General features: G+C 40.0%; 1 long non-coding RNA gene across 1 annotated transcript; it reads left to right on the forward strand.

Moving 5' to 3' along the window:
• Positions 1-6,489: 6,489 nt before the first annotated feature.
• LOC121068813 lies at positions 6,490-15,955 on the forward strand. The gene is made up of 3 exons (XR_005819100.1): positions 6,490-6,590; positions 11,357-11,473; positions 13,368-15,955. It is a non-coding gene; the product is annotated as an uncharacterized LOC121068813 (long non-coding RNA).
• The last annotated feature ends 540 nt before the right edge of the window (positions 15,956-16,495 follow it).

The following is a 16,495-nucleotide window of genomic DNA, read 5'->3' on the forward strand; positions in this document are numbered from 1 at the left end:
AAAGCATTAGGTAATGAAAGCAATTATGCCTATGCTGCAAAACTATATTTTCTTTAAAAGACTGACAGACACTAATCAAAAAGCTGATGTTGCCCAAAGCCCATGAGAATAGATCTTCCTGCAGTCAAGAACAAAAACTTACTATATATGCTGTTTCAGAATATACATTAAAGAAGGAAATTCACAGCTATTAAAAGGCCAAGTGCAGGAGCTTTACCAAAGGTGTAACTTAATAGAAAAGTTAAATGAGGCACAGCAGCTTTCTCCAGTTACATTCCTTGAGTTAATAGCCATAATTATAATTTGCAATCTGAATTAATGAAATATGTAAAAAAGTCAGGATAAACAGATGTGCATATTGGGAAAAAGAAGAGAAAAACACTTTCCCAAAGGTACTTCTCTGGATGTTATTCATACAGAAAGAAGGGGCATTTGAAAGTTCCTGAGTTTTAGATTTTAAACACCTATCACCAATAAGATCATGGGTCCTTTTGGCTCTGCTACCTTATGCACTGTCAGTTTAATCATGTCTGGAGCCAACTGTTAGCTTGAAATTACTTTAATGAATGTTCATTTTCTCATCTCAGGTGGCTCTGGTTTCAGAGCTAACAAAGCCAGGCTCCTTAAGGATTTGCATTTTACCTCCTGCCTCTGCTCCACTGCTGCAGCACCAGCTTCTGTCAATGCATCCACCACAATGCTTTCAAGTCTGCTGCAGCTTCCACCCTCTGCCAAGCGTTTGGAGAATCATCCCTGTGGCAGCTGGGCTGGAAGGGACCATGGGGATCATCTGATCCCAGCTCATGTTAAAAGCTGGTCTGCAGATGGGTCTTCATCTGGCCATGGCTGGCGAGTGCCCTCCCCTAGGTCCCTGTGCAGTGATACCCTCAGCTCTCCCTCACCGCCCTTTTGGTCCCTCACAGGCTCACCCCAGCATTTACCACCTATCCTGCCATGGGCTGTGCCCAGTCGGGTGGCAGCCTGTGGCCAGAGAGCCTGGTGGTAGCAGTGCCAACGTGCCAATGGAGCTACCAGTGGCTCAACTTCAGATTGCAAAAGAGAAGAGAGAGATGTGGCCCTTCTCTCCGTCAGTACTGACAAGGTTTTCCTTCTCTATCTACTTGTTCTTTGCATGCAGTATGTGTGAAACCTCACTGTCTCTGGGAGCTGTGCCTCTATCAAACATGGTTGACCCTGGCCAGTAAAGCTGGCTGAACCATGCCAACACTTGCTCAGCTCAATGCTTATTCCCTACAACTCTTGTCTGCTGCTTTATGTGCATCACTGTAACATGCTGTGCCCCTTGGATGTGCTAGTGTGAGAGCAAAAGCAAACCTGGAGTATTGGCCTAAGGTCCCCTCCAGCTATCCGTCTTCTGGGGGATTTAAAGGACAAAAATCCATCTCCCTTTGCAGAATCAGAGCCAGGCCTGTACGTGAGGATGAAACTCTCCAGCACAGGCTGTCTGCAGTCTGTGTTGAGCACAGTGGGAGGAGAGCTCTCTTTTTGTGTTTCATGCTAACAAAATAAACATAATTGTTATTAATGGTGATTACTTGTAATGGAGCTGTGTGGAGTGCAGTGATAGAAATGTTCCCATTATAATGGTTTCGTATAAACAGCAACTGCTGGCAAGTCTCCTAATGTTTCTTTATTAACTTTCAGACTTCCAATGATGCACATATTGTCTTCGCAAACACAATACAGAGTAACTGCTCCAATATAGTTGCAAGAACCTTCACCAATATTACATTTGCTTGCCAATACCCTATTAGTTACATGGCACAAAAGCCCAACGGGGAGAATAAGATCGCTGTTGACATCAGGTAATTTTTTTCCTAACTGGAGCTATTGAACTGTTCTGCTTAAAGAAGACAGACAGCAAAATGAGATCGAGTGATATTTCTGACCCACCTGCCCTTCTACCAGAGTCCATCTGAAGCTTTGTCGACGGACCACAGACAGCTGATGTTGCCCAGGGCAGACTCATGGCTTCCAGGCCTGGGTTGACTCAGTCCCACATCTGCTGTCTGGCTCTGCCATGCACTTGTCTGGCTTTGAGTAAATTGCTTCATCGTGCTGCGCCTCAGCTCCTCATCTGCTCTAACGAGGACTGAGGCTAATAGGGTTCACTTTGGTCTGTTTCAGACTGTAAGATCTCGCTATTGCTTTATGTGCTTATGATGCTTGATGCACTGGGGTTTTAGCTTCAGTTGTGGCCTCTATTTAGGCCACACAGCCTTACAAATTTTCCCTACATTTTCCAGGATGCTGTAGATCAAAGTCTCACAGTCAGAAAGTTCTTGAACTTGCCACAGGGGTTGCAACAAACACCTGCAAACATCTGGTCAGACGTGTCCCCTCAGGTGAGGACAGACAAGCCCCACAGCCATCTCCACACCTCCGGCCTCTCCACACCCTCAGCATGGCATCTGCCAAATGCGTGCACGCAGTGCTGGGCCACAGGCGTTGTAGGCCGGGGTTAGTCACCTCAGCCATAAACACTGCTCGTGGCTGAGACACGGTGTACACTGGGCCGGCCACCTCTCCTTCTCACAGTGACCCTGTGGTCTTGAGTGGGGAGCTGCTGGGTGGCGTACTGGGGAAGGGACTGCTGAAGGTTCACGAAGCTGTGGTAGAGCCAGCACAGCCACGACATGGAGGGGGCATGCGCTTGCACAGACCATATGCTTTGGGAGCACTGAACCCAGGCACCCTACAGCATCTGCACGGATCCGTTTGGACCTGATGTCTGGGGTCTGTGTGTCTGCGAGTTGCTCAGGGCAGCCTTTCACTCCACAGATCCCAATTCAGCAAAGCACTGAACACATGCTGCAGATACAGTGCATGTCCTAGTGACTTGAGTAGGATGTGGGGTTTTAATTTATGGCTTTGCTAGATGGGGCTCTGGAACAAACTCATTTTCCTGTATCATCTGGCAAATGATAGCATCAGAAGCACAGCGTGTCTGGCATCACCATAGTTCAGAAAATACGCTGTTTCATGCGCTTCACTGCTTTAAAAGCAGTAATTTTGTTTATTTAAAGTAAGAGGCTCTTCAAACACACAAGAAAGAAATTCAAAATTAAAATTTATAGAACTAAGTATGCAAAGAGTGATTTTTGAGTTCAGAGGTGCTTCCTGCGATCTGGTCTTACTTTAACCACGTGATTGATCTGAACCATTCACAGAAGGATTACCCTGAACACAGAAGATGGGAATTTCTCAATGTTGTTGTACAAAGATCTGAAGTTTGAGGATATGTGGACTACTACATCCTTTTTGACTGTGGAGGATGATATTTTTGTCAAAATAAATTTGGTGTGTTATGTGACTAAATCTTTTTTCAAATACTTTTGACTGGAGGACTGAAAGAGAGGCAGTGATGCCAAACAGCTAACACACCATTGGGCTTCACAATGAACGTAAGGGAGCTCTCACTGATATTCAGTCAACATCAACATTTAACCAAGGGAAGAGAATTAAATGATACAATGAAGGAATAATTTCAGTTGTTAGACACCTTTCTTTTTTTTTTTAAATAAAAATGCTTATTAATAATGAACTGAAGAAAACAGCTTTGGAAGGACTATGGCAACCATATTTTGTGTGAGGCCAGAGAGCTGATGCAAGAAGGAGAAGGCAGAGAAGATCATGATGGCCCTGCCATTAGTGTCCTCTGCTCTTTCTGCTGCACCAATGACACCACTGTGACTACCTCAAGCTCTCAGACCCTGGTCCTTTTCTCAGCTTTTGTTCATTCTTCCCCATTTATCTATTTTCAACTTTCAGTGGAACTTAGAGTTCTGAAAAAAGTACTATTTTAAATGTGAGAGTTGGCATTTTCAATCGTAAAAACATTTGAAAAATGATGGAAAAAGATTTCACAAAGTATCTTTCCCCTTTTAGCCTAAACTAGTTGCTGAAGTGAAGTGGGTTAGGTTCAGCCTTTCTCCAAATGGAATTTCAAGGGAATGTATTATAAAGAACTGTCATATTTAAAAATGTATCAACTCAAGTGAAAATCTGAATCAGTTAACACTGTATGAATTTTCATCTAAAAAGAACTACCCTCACTTCTGTTGAGCTTGTCAAAAGCACCAATTAGGTGATGGCGCCAACATGATTTGGAGCTAAAGATTTATATTCATCACAAGAATATATCTGTCCCCTTGCAGGTCCGTGGGCATTTAATAATTCAAATTGAAAGCTGCTGGTCTACACCAACAAAAGACCCTATGTTGCCCAGTACTCCTTTATAGAAGACAGATTTGTATTCCTATATCACACATTAAACATTATTTTGATACCAAAGTTCACTGAATTTTTCATGAGCAGCATATATTTTGTTAGAAAAAAACATGCCATTAAGCTAATTATTTTTTCAAAGGACTATATTGACTTCAAAAAATGATGGAAAGAATTATTGCTTTGATGAAATTCTGTGTATTGCGTTTTGATTTAATGGGTTATGAACAAGGTTGAAACTATCCCAAACAAAGGTCCTTACTTTATGAGATGAAATACTTCAACAAGAGCTGTTTGACACTTTCAAATAAAGTTTTCTTGAATGCTCACTTTATGGGAGACTTTGAAAATTTAACTTGTCCTTCAAATCCATGACAAAAGGAAAAGTCAAAGTATAAATTTTCCATAGAGAAGAAGTTCTATGTATTGGCCAACTTTATTAAAAGTTCATTAGCTGAGCTGTATGCACAGTCTGACCATGCAGCCACACGTATTTTAATATTACTGTAACTTCCCATGTGATTTCTTTTCCAGAATTTAAGAATGCATTAAAACAGTCATTAGCTAATGAAAGTAGGAAAGAGAGCTTTAAACATGTTAATTAAATGTAGATTTGTACTGTGCAAGAGTAGATTTTTATAAATGTAGATTTGCAATCCATAAACCTTTACAAAACACAAGCTTCTACAATGAGCTTGCAATTCATCTGTACAATTTATTAACACGAATATTGATAATAATTTAAATATATTGCCTTTTCACTGATGATAATTTGAGCGGAAACACTAAGCTAATGTGTTTATCTGCCAGTAATGAATGGAACGACAAGCAGGTGATGAGCAATAGCTGGTGCTGCAGACTGTGGGGACGTGGGCTGCAGTCTGACAAACTATCAGCTGCTCTTGATCCAGGTTAGGATATTGCTACCTCCCAGCTGCTCATCACTTATTCCTCTCCAAATCCTCCCCTGTGCTGATCTACTAACTCAGCTGAGGCCTCTGGGTTAAAAAAGAAAACAGATGTTTTAAATAGCAGGAGATCTTAATTTGGACCATGGTGCAGAAGCAGGTTACTGATGGATGAGCCAAATAGGTAAGCTAGCAGAAGCTGTTCCCTATGACAGATATCTTTACAATGTATGTCCTTTCCCTTAGGACCTGTAACTGGATGCATGTTAATCCTTAACAGAACTTAATGGAACTTCTTGGTAGGAGCACTCAAATGATTTGCATTCCAGTAATTTTAGGATGGTCTGTCTTGCAGTTTTATTGTTAAACCTTTCAACACACTGATCATCACAGATTTCACCTGTGAATTGTAAATTTTACTGTGCGTAGAAAAGCTAACACCTGTGCAGGCTGCAAACAAAACCAAAAACAAAGAAATAGGAAAAAATGAACATTTCAGCTAGTGAAAAAGTTGTTCTTGGAGGCAAATTTATTTGCAATAGACAATCACTCTTTTCTGCCCCTCTCCAAATATACTGCCTATTTCTATATTTCATTAAAAATGATAAAATATGAAACCTCAAATGCAAAACTTTTTGATTCAGGATGGCACGATGTTTCCTGGAGTTATAGTCTGCTTACTTTGTGATCCAATTCTCCTCTATAGACAAGATCTTCTGGCTACGTATTTTTGGAATATGGAAGGTATCATGAAATTTGCAATGCAGACAGAGAACACAGAATATAAGGTGTTGGATCTACACCTGCCATTAGGAATCAGTATTCTCAGTATTCCACCTTCTGTGAGTATGTCAAAGAACAAAATGTATAAATTATTTTGCCAACATTTTACCATATTTTTTCCTTTGTGATCATCAAATCACCCCAACAATTAAAAACTTTTATTTTTTCTCGATACCAAGAGTTTACAATATTGAATTCTTCCCTAGAATACAATAAATTTATGCAATGATGTCAAATGTTCCTTACTACAAAGCCAGCTATTTGCAATGTCACACACAAAGACTGATTGCAGCTGAAATGAACCCAGTGTTTCTCTTGAACTCTTCAACTGGCATCAAAACACTTCTGAGAGCTTTGTTCCCTCTCAGCATTACATCACATCAATATCTCAACAGTGCAGCATCAGGAATGGCAGCAGAGAGAGGACCTGCTCCATCTCCTGCTGCAGCTGAGCCAAAGTAGCCCCCTTGGCCACTAAGCCCAAAGATGAGGGCCAGGCACATTATAATTGATTTACTCTAGATTAGCCCTTTTACAGGCAGGCACTAGAGTTTGATTTCCCTTAGATGCTCTGCTGAAAAGGCCAAAGGTATGTCCGTGCCAACCTGAGACCTGCGCTGGTGTGTATTTAGATGTCTCTCTGTTTTCAAGGTAAGTTTTGTACTTACTGAAGGAGACCTGGTGCAGAGAGGCTAGCTTAGTTCAGTACTGCTTGAAATAGGGCACATCGTCAACATGTGACTGTTACTTTTCAGAAGATTATTTTAGTTTGAACACTCATAGAATTATTCTTTCAGACTTTTAATTATTAAATTATTATTTTTATTTCAAATAATTTACATTTTCTCCCTTTTTGCCTTTTTTTTTTTCATCTTATTCCATTGCTCAAAGAAAACAGATGATACAGAAGAACGAGAGAAATGTTTTTCCTTGCAGTCCTTCACTTTTTGTATCTTCTGTCAAGTCTGGAAAAACAAATTTTTTTTATAAAGTGATGTGAAAATTCAAAGTGGTTATTTAAAAATGAAGTGCAAGTTGGGGCTTTCTACAGTGAAGTGGTGTCAGTGAATTTTGCTAAATATTCTTCTGAATAATAAACCATTTTATTATTAAAAAAAAAGTCTACTCTCACTTCTACTTTTCTCAACCTAATTTTGGTTCCTGGAATTCTAATTTTGATTATTTTGTGGGATGCGTGAATATCAAGTCTTGCCACTGGATCTTGCAGTTTAGTTAAGTCTCTTCAATGTCTGACACAATCAGCTCCACAGTAAAAGATTTGTGACCTTTGAATCTAACTTTTCCATACCTTTGATTTTATATAGCTGCCCACAAGTTGTCAAGGATGAAACACTATCTATATTAATGAATGGAGAAGGAGCGGAAGCAATGTTTAGGATCCAGATGTTCAGATTTGTTGGTGTCTCTTACAACTACATTTTTCTACACTGCAAAGTCCAGATTTGTCACAATACTGCAGCTGTCTGCAAGCCTGTAAGTTTTTCTGTGTGTGTGTGATGTGAGGACAAAGATAAAGTTACGTTACTGCTGGGTCACCGTGAAAAGCTGAGAGGGGGTTCCTCACCTAGGAGTTTCTGAACCCCAGTTGTAGTCATTTCATTGGTGTGTAGCCCTGAGCAAGGCACTGAGCCACGGAGCCCTTGCATTCCCAGTTACAACAATAATTCTTACTGCAAGCCTGTGCAGTGACTCAGCAGAAATGCAACCAAGGAGCCATAGTGAAGGTTTGTAATTTAGCCTTAAGTTTACAGCTAGATATCAAACTATTTAACCATGGTTAAACAGGCAAAAGTCCCATCAAAATCAATTTGAGTTTTGTCTATATTATTTTGAGTGATACTTCGTATTTTTTTTAGAGCAGCATGTCCAGCATTGTGCATAGAAAAAAACGATCTGTACTGATAGTAGTGCATATCTTAAATAATACATCTGTAGTCCCAAAGGAAAACAAACAGCAAAGAATTTGTCTCTCTCTGATCAGACAATGTAATGTGGGACCAGAAAGCACAGGCTATTACTTGTTCCTAGAGGAGTTACAACTAGATGACATTTACAAGCATTCAGTAATGAATTATGTGCTCTTGAAATTGAAGAGGAGTTTTCTAATGGGAGCAATATAATATTCCATCCAGAAGAACAGATTCCTTTAAAAGTGTTTATGTTGTGGAATCCTACAGCATTATGGTAACAGCAAGAAGATTTATTAGTCAAAGCACAGAGGAAAAATATTCCGTAGATCAGAAGAGAAAATGTTATACGATATTCTCAGTGCTTGTGAGATATTATGACACAAAATACAATATATTCTTGACAGGTTTCAGGTGGTAGATGTTTAGATGTTAATGGAAGCTGCCTCATGACAACAAGATTTTACGAACCAGTTTGGTTTTTTAAAGATATATCTGAAATGCCAGCATGCTGGCATCAAGCAAGGGAAGAAACTGAAGAAGTTAGAAGGACATTCTGGAGATTGACTCAAAACCAGATGCTGGGTCTGAAAGTCACAAGATTGCAAATGTACCCAACAGGCAAAGTCTGACAAAAACAATACTAGGGCATGCTTCTGATTCCGGATATAAATGCTATTTATTGCTTCAGACCTTGTTATGTAAGCTGTCCACACAACAGCATGGACTTCCTTTAAAAAGACAAAGCACAAAACCTTTAAAAACATGTGATCCTATTAAATCACTGTTTAGTCTATCTTGTGATTCAAAATCTGGCAATCCAATGTCACCTTACTAACAGAATGCATTTAACGGCATAAATAAGTGATTAACCATTGCATTTATTTTTTTCTAATAGGACCTAACCTAGCCTATTCTAACACTGGGGAAAAGAAGGATGTTATGGCACCGTGGCAAGCAGGGCATATTCCATACCGACCATTGCTAATGTGAGACCCAAAGGCTCCTCAGCTTTTCCTGCAGGATTTATCTGCAGACCTGGTCTTCGTGTAATCACAGACAGTTATCCAGCAGTAGTTGTCTTAAAGGGACTTGAATCTCCTTTTATTTGTATTAGTATAATGACAGCTCTGTTGCCGTTACTCACCCACATGAATAGAACTGGTGGGGGATAGTAAGAGATCCTTAAAATGCATGGCATTACATCTTTTTCAAAATGTGCAGCCGAATGTGGTCAGCACCGACTCACTGTAGTTGACCCCATTTTCTCTTTGTGGAGCAAGGCAGATTTTTGCCATGGAGATTTTTTGTTTGTTTGTTTTGGAACAAAGTGACAATGAGGTCTTACTCTACGTATGAGCACAGGCCTTCTTCAGTCTTACCCAGTTGTCAGTGTTTACAATGTCTTAGGGCCATAAATTGGAAAAGATTCATTCCCTTGCTTCCAGACAAGAAATTGGCCCGCCACAGGAAATCTTATGGCTACAAATGAAGCCCTATGCCTATTGGTTCTTTTCACAGACCTCTCTGTTTGGTATTGCACAATATCTTTAACTGGACACTCCCAAACCTCCAGCACATGTGTTTATGAAGGAGAAGAGATAGCTAAAGCCCTAGTAACTTCCCTGCACAGCTGTGACTGAAGGGAATTATGGGCTGAGAGCCCAACCAATGAAGCAAAGTTTTATTTTCGTCTCTGCAGCTGACCTGGATGTCCAGTCCTGGGTATGTTGCAAGGGTGTGAAAGGGGTAGAATTTCTGAATCCTGATCTGTTTTATTATGGATAGTGAAAGGTCTTCCTTAATCCTCAGCCTTGTTTTTGAAATTCACTCTTTTTGGAGAACTGGACATCTCTGTACCAGGGCAATGCCATGCATATCAAGGTCTTTCCCCAGATGACCGAGCACTTTGGGAATTCCCTTCCGTGGTCCAAGCAAGATGCTGAGAGATTCATTGGCATTGCTCAGTGGAGTTCCCCAGCATCACTCTCAAGAACTAGATCACTATATATGGAGCTTGGAGAGAGGGAAGGCTTTGTCCTTGGAAAAAAGGAGTGTGCAGGATGCCAGATTTGACCTGTGATTACAGGCAGAAGCATTTAATATGAATAAGTGGCCTATCTTCTCTTTGCAGAGAGCATTGGTTGAATGAGCTTGCTCAGAAAGAAAGAAAGAGGGAAATTACTATTAAAGGCCAAATTTACAAATAGCTTAAAAATACAGTGTTACTGTACGCTGCTTTTGCTATAAAAGTCTAAATCTGAGCGTTCATTGTAAAATTGCTCTCCTGGTTACATTTTCTTCCTAGTAGAATTGTTCTCTTCAGTATCACATTGACAGCTTTGCATCTTTCTTTGTAATGCTAAAACTGTCTCTGATTTACCTGCTCATGATAGGTCTGTTCCAGTTTTGTTACGAAGAGGCAACAGTTGTGTTAATTGTTCTTTGTAATAGCCACAGTAGTTGTCCTCGCACCTGCCATTCACCAAAATTCAATGTTGCTGAGAAATTCAGTTGCATGTAGAAAGTTGCTCAACATGAGAGAGTAAGCTCTGACAAATATATATTTATTTCTATATAATAAATAAATATAAATATTTTATATACTACAGACGTAAATATAGGCCTGAAAAGGCAAATATGGACATTTTCTTTTGTCATATCTGCAAATATTAGACATAACAAAACAGAAATCTTTCAAGCTTATGAATTAAAAAGGTATGTTTCAAGCCTGACTTCAATTCCTCAAATATCTTCTAGTATGTCTTTTATCATCCTATTGTTTCATACTCTATTACGTACAAGCAACCTTTCCCATTCAGGATGTGACCAGCAAATGCATTGGCATTGCTGGTAATGGCTCTGAAATGTAAGTACAGTTGGAGGAGTTAATAAAAACCCCGAGGTGTTAGATTGAAATGTTCAGGTTTAAACCCCATAACTTTCTTTCATTGTTCTTGTTGCTGAGTGTATCCTCTTGTATGACTAAAAGCATATGCGACTAAGACTTTGTTCTCAGACAGAATCTCTTTGTGAATAATACTTAGTTCTTATAAACCTTTTGATTTGGAGTGGTAGAAAATGACCCGTGGTATAGCTGTGCCCATGCAAGCTTCCCCAGGCTGTCTACAGCTCCTGGACTTGGTCTGCAGGTTCAGGCCACTACTGACGTCAAATGACTTTGAACCAGCCTGCTGAAAAAAAAAGTTAGTGTTCCACTCAAGTCCTCTGAGTAGCAGATACTCCTGCTTTGGCTTCAGGACAAGCTGTGTCTTGTGTCTCTGGAGTACATGATGTATTGGTTTGCACACATCGGTGTCAGAGCCCTCAAAGAAAATAGCTCCTCTATAGGGCCTCACAGACATGTAGAGCTCTGCGGTAACCTTCTGGTGACCTTTTGTTTCTAAACAAGTGGTTTTGTGCGTGAATTCATTGACTTTTTTTAGAGAAGCATATACAAGTCTGATGATTTGCAATTTCTTTTATTAGAATTGTACTAACTATGGCAGAACGACCAGAAATAAGAGATACAGTTCCATTCCCCACTCACATGGTCTCATGGTCCCATTAAGTGAAAGCTAGCAGACAACAGGGAAGCAACTCCAAGTAAGTAATTCATAATACGGTTCATTTAAAATGTAATGTTTTAGACAGCCCGGTACAACTCACCTGTATGTTTTTAAAGTTAATAAATAAATAAATAAAAAGGAAAAAAAAGGAAGTGACACTGCTTTGAAGTTTGATTTTTATCACTGAGGAGATTGAAGTTGAAATCTACTGTAATCCAAAAACTTTAATGTACTTATGCATGTCATGAAGGGGCGTGATTTCTTTGCCAGTGTACTCTTTTGGATTAGCATGTATGCACACGACCCAGCCAGATGTTCTTGTAATGACTAATGAATATTGCTTCCTGATCAGTCCTAATGATCGGGAACTACCATGCCGTCCTGTGCATAAATTGTGATCAAAACTGAAGCTAGAAGTTTTGTGATAAATATTATTGACAGTTTGCTGGGGGACCCACCAGTTCTAATTGCATTCCAGTTCTGTCTGTTCCTTCTTCCCTATCGTGATGCTGCCAAAGCCAGAAATAAGCTACAGGGCTGCACAGCAAGCAGTAGTTTGCTTCCCCTTGCAGCCCTCCATGGTACTCCCAAGTTCAATCACCTGATGTAGTTCTGTCACTTGACCCTCAGATAAACAAGTGAGCTCTTTTTCCCCTCAGATAAATATTACGTGTCATTTGCCAATTGAGTTTTGTGAGGGAAAACTGAAAAGAAGGGAAAAGCACCAGAGGCTAACTCAATCTTGCAAAGTTTTCAGAATTAATCATCTGAGTCAAGGCTAGCTAACCTCTGTTTTACTTTTAAAATGCAAAATATCTCATATAGCATCTTTATTTATAAAACAAATGATGCATCTGAGAATCAAAGAAAACAGAAAGGTCGTGCAGTATGGAAAAACTGTCTAGTAAGAATATCCCAAAACAAATGCAATAAATAAAAATATTGCCAGATAAATATTGCTGAAGAAGTCATATAAAGAGCTGGCTAGTCCAAAAGACAATTACATTGAGTATAGGTGTTATATCATTATTCTTTTTATTTGTTTGATGTGGAACTCCACCTCCAGTAAAAATAGATTTTGTGCTATTACACCCAGGAGGTACAGCGGTCCTCCTGAGCTCTGCGGCTTCCAGGCCAAACTGGTCTCTAGCTCAGAGAGGTGCCCATGTAAATCCTGGCCATTCACACAGCTCCTTGCAAATGTAGGGTCTGGGGCCCCAGCGCTACCTGCTTTCCACTACAAAATCAGCCACTGCTCCATCAGGTTCCCTGTGGTTACACTGTTAGGTAACTTAAGGAAGCATTCCATCCTAAAGCGCTGTCTAGCCCAGCTGCCACCCATAATGAGAGATGCAACGTCTCTTGGTGGAGTCTTCCCCTTAAGCTGGAGACCAATTCGTCCTCCCAGCTGGGTGATGGAGGACGAAGCCCCTGTGAAACAAGAGGAGACCCATGGGGCTGAAAACAGCCTCCTCCCCACAAAGGCAACCCCTGAGCTGAAGAGGCAGCATCGTATCCCATACAGCTGTACCCTGCACATGCGTGTTGCACAAGTGTGCTGGGTATCTTTTATTTAGAAGAACAGCACTGTCCTTTAGCTCCTTTAACAGCCCCACTCTATTCCTCCTGCCTGAATGACAACTGAAAGTAAAAGCAAAATTTAAGAGAATGTGGTAAATAATAAATAATTTTTGCACAAATTCACGCCTTACATCATTAGCTGTTTCCTCAGAGTCTCAGGTGGAGTATTCTTTCCCCAAGTTAAATGAACTAGTACCCATTGTTTCTGAACTGACATTTTGCTTGAAAAATGTTCTTTTATAAATGCTTTTGAACTGGGTAAACACGATCTGTTGTAAGATAATACATTATTAGTTAGATTTCATTGAAAGAGACTCCTCTGTAAACCCTGCCTATTGTTTTCTCTCCAGATAAAAAGAAAGTTCTGACAACTGAAACCTGAGTCCTTGGAGGAGCACTGATGGCATGTTTAATCATAACTGGAATCTTTGGAAAACTTTTCTTTCATCTAAGGAGACAATCTCTCTCTCTTTTTTTTTTTTTTTCTGCCAGCACAGCAGACTATGACATATTTTCACAACTTGGAAATAGCTTAATGATCTGCTGATTCCTCTGTAATGTCTTCCAGAATTCAGTCTAAATTATCATGAGAGAGAATCACAAGAATATCTAATTGAGCCTTGTTTTGCAGAAACTTATGGTTTTTATTTTCATAGTTGAAGGTGTCAGAGAACTGTTTCAATATTTTGTTTACTTTCTGACCTGCGTAGTTTACTAAGAATAGCTGAAATATAAACAGTGTAATTTATACTACACACTATAAACAGTGTAATTTAATAATAATCATACGGTGATTTTTGTTTAACCTATGAAAAAGTACTCCAAACATAACCATCATCTGACAGTTTTCACTTTTGTCTTGAACAAAAAAAGGTTTCCATGCAATAGCACAGGATTTTTCCACTCTGTGAGAAAGCACTGATCCTTTCTATCTTGCTACTTCATAAGTCTACAGCCAACAAAGGTAGTCCAGTCTGACGTGATTAAAACTAAATTGACTTGAATGTATTTATAGCCCAGTACCTGGGCCAGAGCACCAAACATCCCCACCAAACACACGCAGTACCCACCCACCACAGCTTCCCTGGCTGTAACCAGGTAGGCGGGTAATTATGCTGAAATAGAGACATCTGACCGGATGCGAGCGTAGACTATCCTTCCAAAAAAAAACCTTCCCATATTGAAGATTGAATAATGCAAAACAATTCCAAACCCCCAAATTCACAAGAGTTTCTCTAGCTGATTCTCTTATAATCCATATGCTGGAAGATCTAAAAGTGTAACTGTTACTGTTGTGAAATCTTTTCAAAAGAGAACTTGAATTCCTATGGCACTTCAAGTTTATAGGCTTTTTAATGATAGAAGGGCTGCCTTGTTAAAGAGAAGAGGCTTTGCTTGGAAATGCATAATCACAAAGGTATTAAAATAAGTATCAAATCTCTTGATGGGCCTAAACTGAAAATACAAACCCGGGAGGTACAAAAAACTTCTTTTGAGGTCTTCGTTGTTTGGAAACATTCTGCTCTCAAAGCTGTGCAGTGCAAATTACATATGAGGCTTTGTGGGCAGATCTTAGCTGTTTATTTTTATACACTGCTAAATATGAATGCTCAAGCATTAGTAAATCTACTTGCAAATGCATTTTGGAAATAGTCTTTTTTTTTTTTTTTTCCTGTAACTCCATGTAGAAAGAATTCCCAGAGACAAATAGTTGTCAGTGAAAAACACCTGTGATTTGTTAGGATTTGAAACTGGAAAGTGCTTAAATTATTCACCTTGATTAGAAAGTATGTCAGCAAACAGATCAAGCTTTTTATAACCTCAGGAACAAATCTGGTTTATTTCACGTACAGTTGGCAGTTTACAGGAGACTGTCTGCACACTTCAGCAACTGCCTTGGCATTTGGTACAGGCTTTGCTTCAGACTAGGGGAGAGAACTGAATTACTCTGCCGCAAGAATCAACTTACACTTCCCTCTTCCACTGACTTCAGCGACAGTGTCATGTACAGACCAATACTGAACCAGATACAGATACTCATTTTCCAGGCACGAGTAACCAGAATGAAGTTTCATTCATTTTGGACTTAAGCCAGTAGAAAATAGCCTCTACAGTTGTTCACCCACTGAATCCTCAAAGACCTTCTGGCTTGGAGGGCAATGGTACTAAGCCAAAGTGTGTGATTCTAACTTGCCTGATTACCTCGAATGGCAGCTCATGAGAATGACGATGGTCATCAGGTATGGCAGAAGGGGACTGCCGGCAAGCCTATGCACTAAAGCATGAATGAGAGAAGGAGACTCTTCCTTGAATGACCAGATGAGAGTCAGCTGAGTCATGAGAGAAGTCTAAGCCACAGAAGTCCATTCTCCTTGCTCAAAAGAAAAAAGTAAAATAAAAAAGCCATACTCCTGTCATAGAAGACTGGTCCCAGCACGCAGTCCATCAGAGACAAAAGCTCTACAACACCCTCTGTAATTAATACTGTTGCTGCAGGTTGATCTGTCAGCCACAGACTATATACTCCACCATGGTGAGAAGCAGCAGCAAAGCAAACTTCACCTGTTCCACTGAAGACGTTACCAATAAGCAGCAGTTGTGAAAAACAGTGGCTGCCTACAAGGATTCTGCCCAGCAATTTGTTTAATTGCCTGCTGAGAAGATGAAATTATTTTGCTTGGCTTCTGTGAGTCACAGAGCCAATCCCTACCATCTTCTGGAGCTCACATGGCTAGATGACTATGTCCTGATCCTGTAATCAAATCTATAAAGGAAGAAAAAAATGACCTGTCCTCAGGATCAAGGAAGATCAAGGCTATAGTATAAGGGTGAGGCAGACCCGAGAGTGCTTATTAAAGGAAGCGCTGGCAATGATGCCTCCTATTGAGGTCATCTTAGGTTTTCTCTTACATGCCTAACATTAAAATGATGAAATACTTTACATCTTCCTTCCATGTTGTCTTGTTTTTAGCATAGCAAAATGGAAGAATTTTTGTAGATTCTAAATGTCCAAACTTGTAACAGTCGCTTATTTTATTTACTCCCCGCTTAAGTTTTGTTAAGACCGAAGAGATTTCGAGAATCTTCCATGTTGGCTCACTCTTAAACAGAAGTCTATATGCATGACATGAGAATATATAGTCTGGAAGTTGGGAGTAGGCAAACAAGGTGTTTAACTGGAAGCTTAAGGCAAAAGTAATGCTACTTCTTGTGAGTTACCGAACTAATCTGAATCTGTATTTTGTGAACATAAAGTATGCTTTCATTAGTATGTTCTTTGGGGGGGGGGGGTAAGTGTGTACGTTCTAGGTAAAATAGGTTTTCTCCCAGTACCAGAAAACACACTATATCCACTCAAAAAACGTTTATTGTAAAAAATAAAATAACATTCCGGCCGTCAGATCCTTGAAGCCATAATCCCGAGGCCGCCCACAGCCACATAACCCCACCCGCCCACAGCCCTAGCAGCCGGCCTCCA

Source organism: Cygnus olor, chromosome 3 (genome assembly GCF_009769625.2).
Source record: "Cygnus olor isolate bCygOlo1 chromosome 3, bCygOlo1.pri.v2, whole genome shotgun sequence".
NCBI classification, from domain to species: Eukaryota; Metazoa; Chordata; class Aves; order Anseriformes; family Anatidae; genus Cygnus; species Cygnus olor.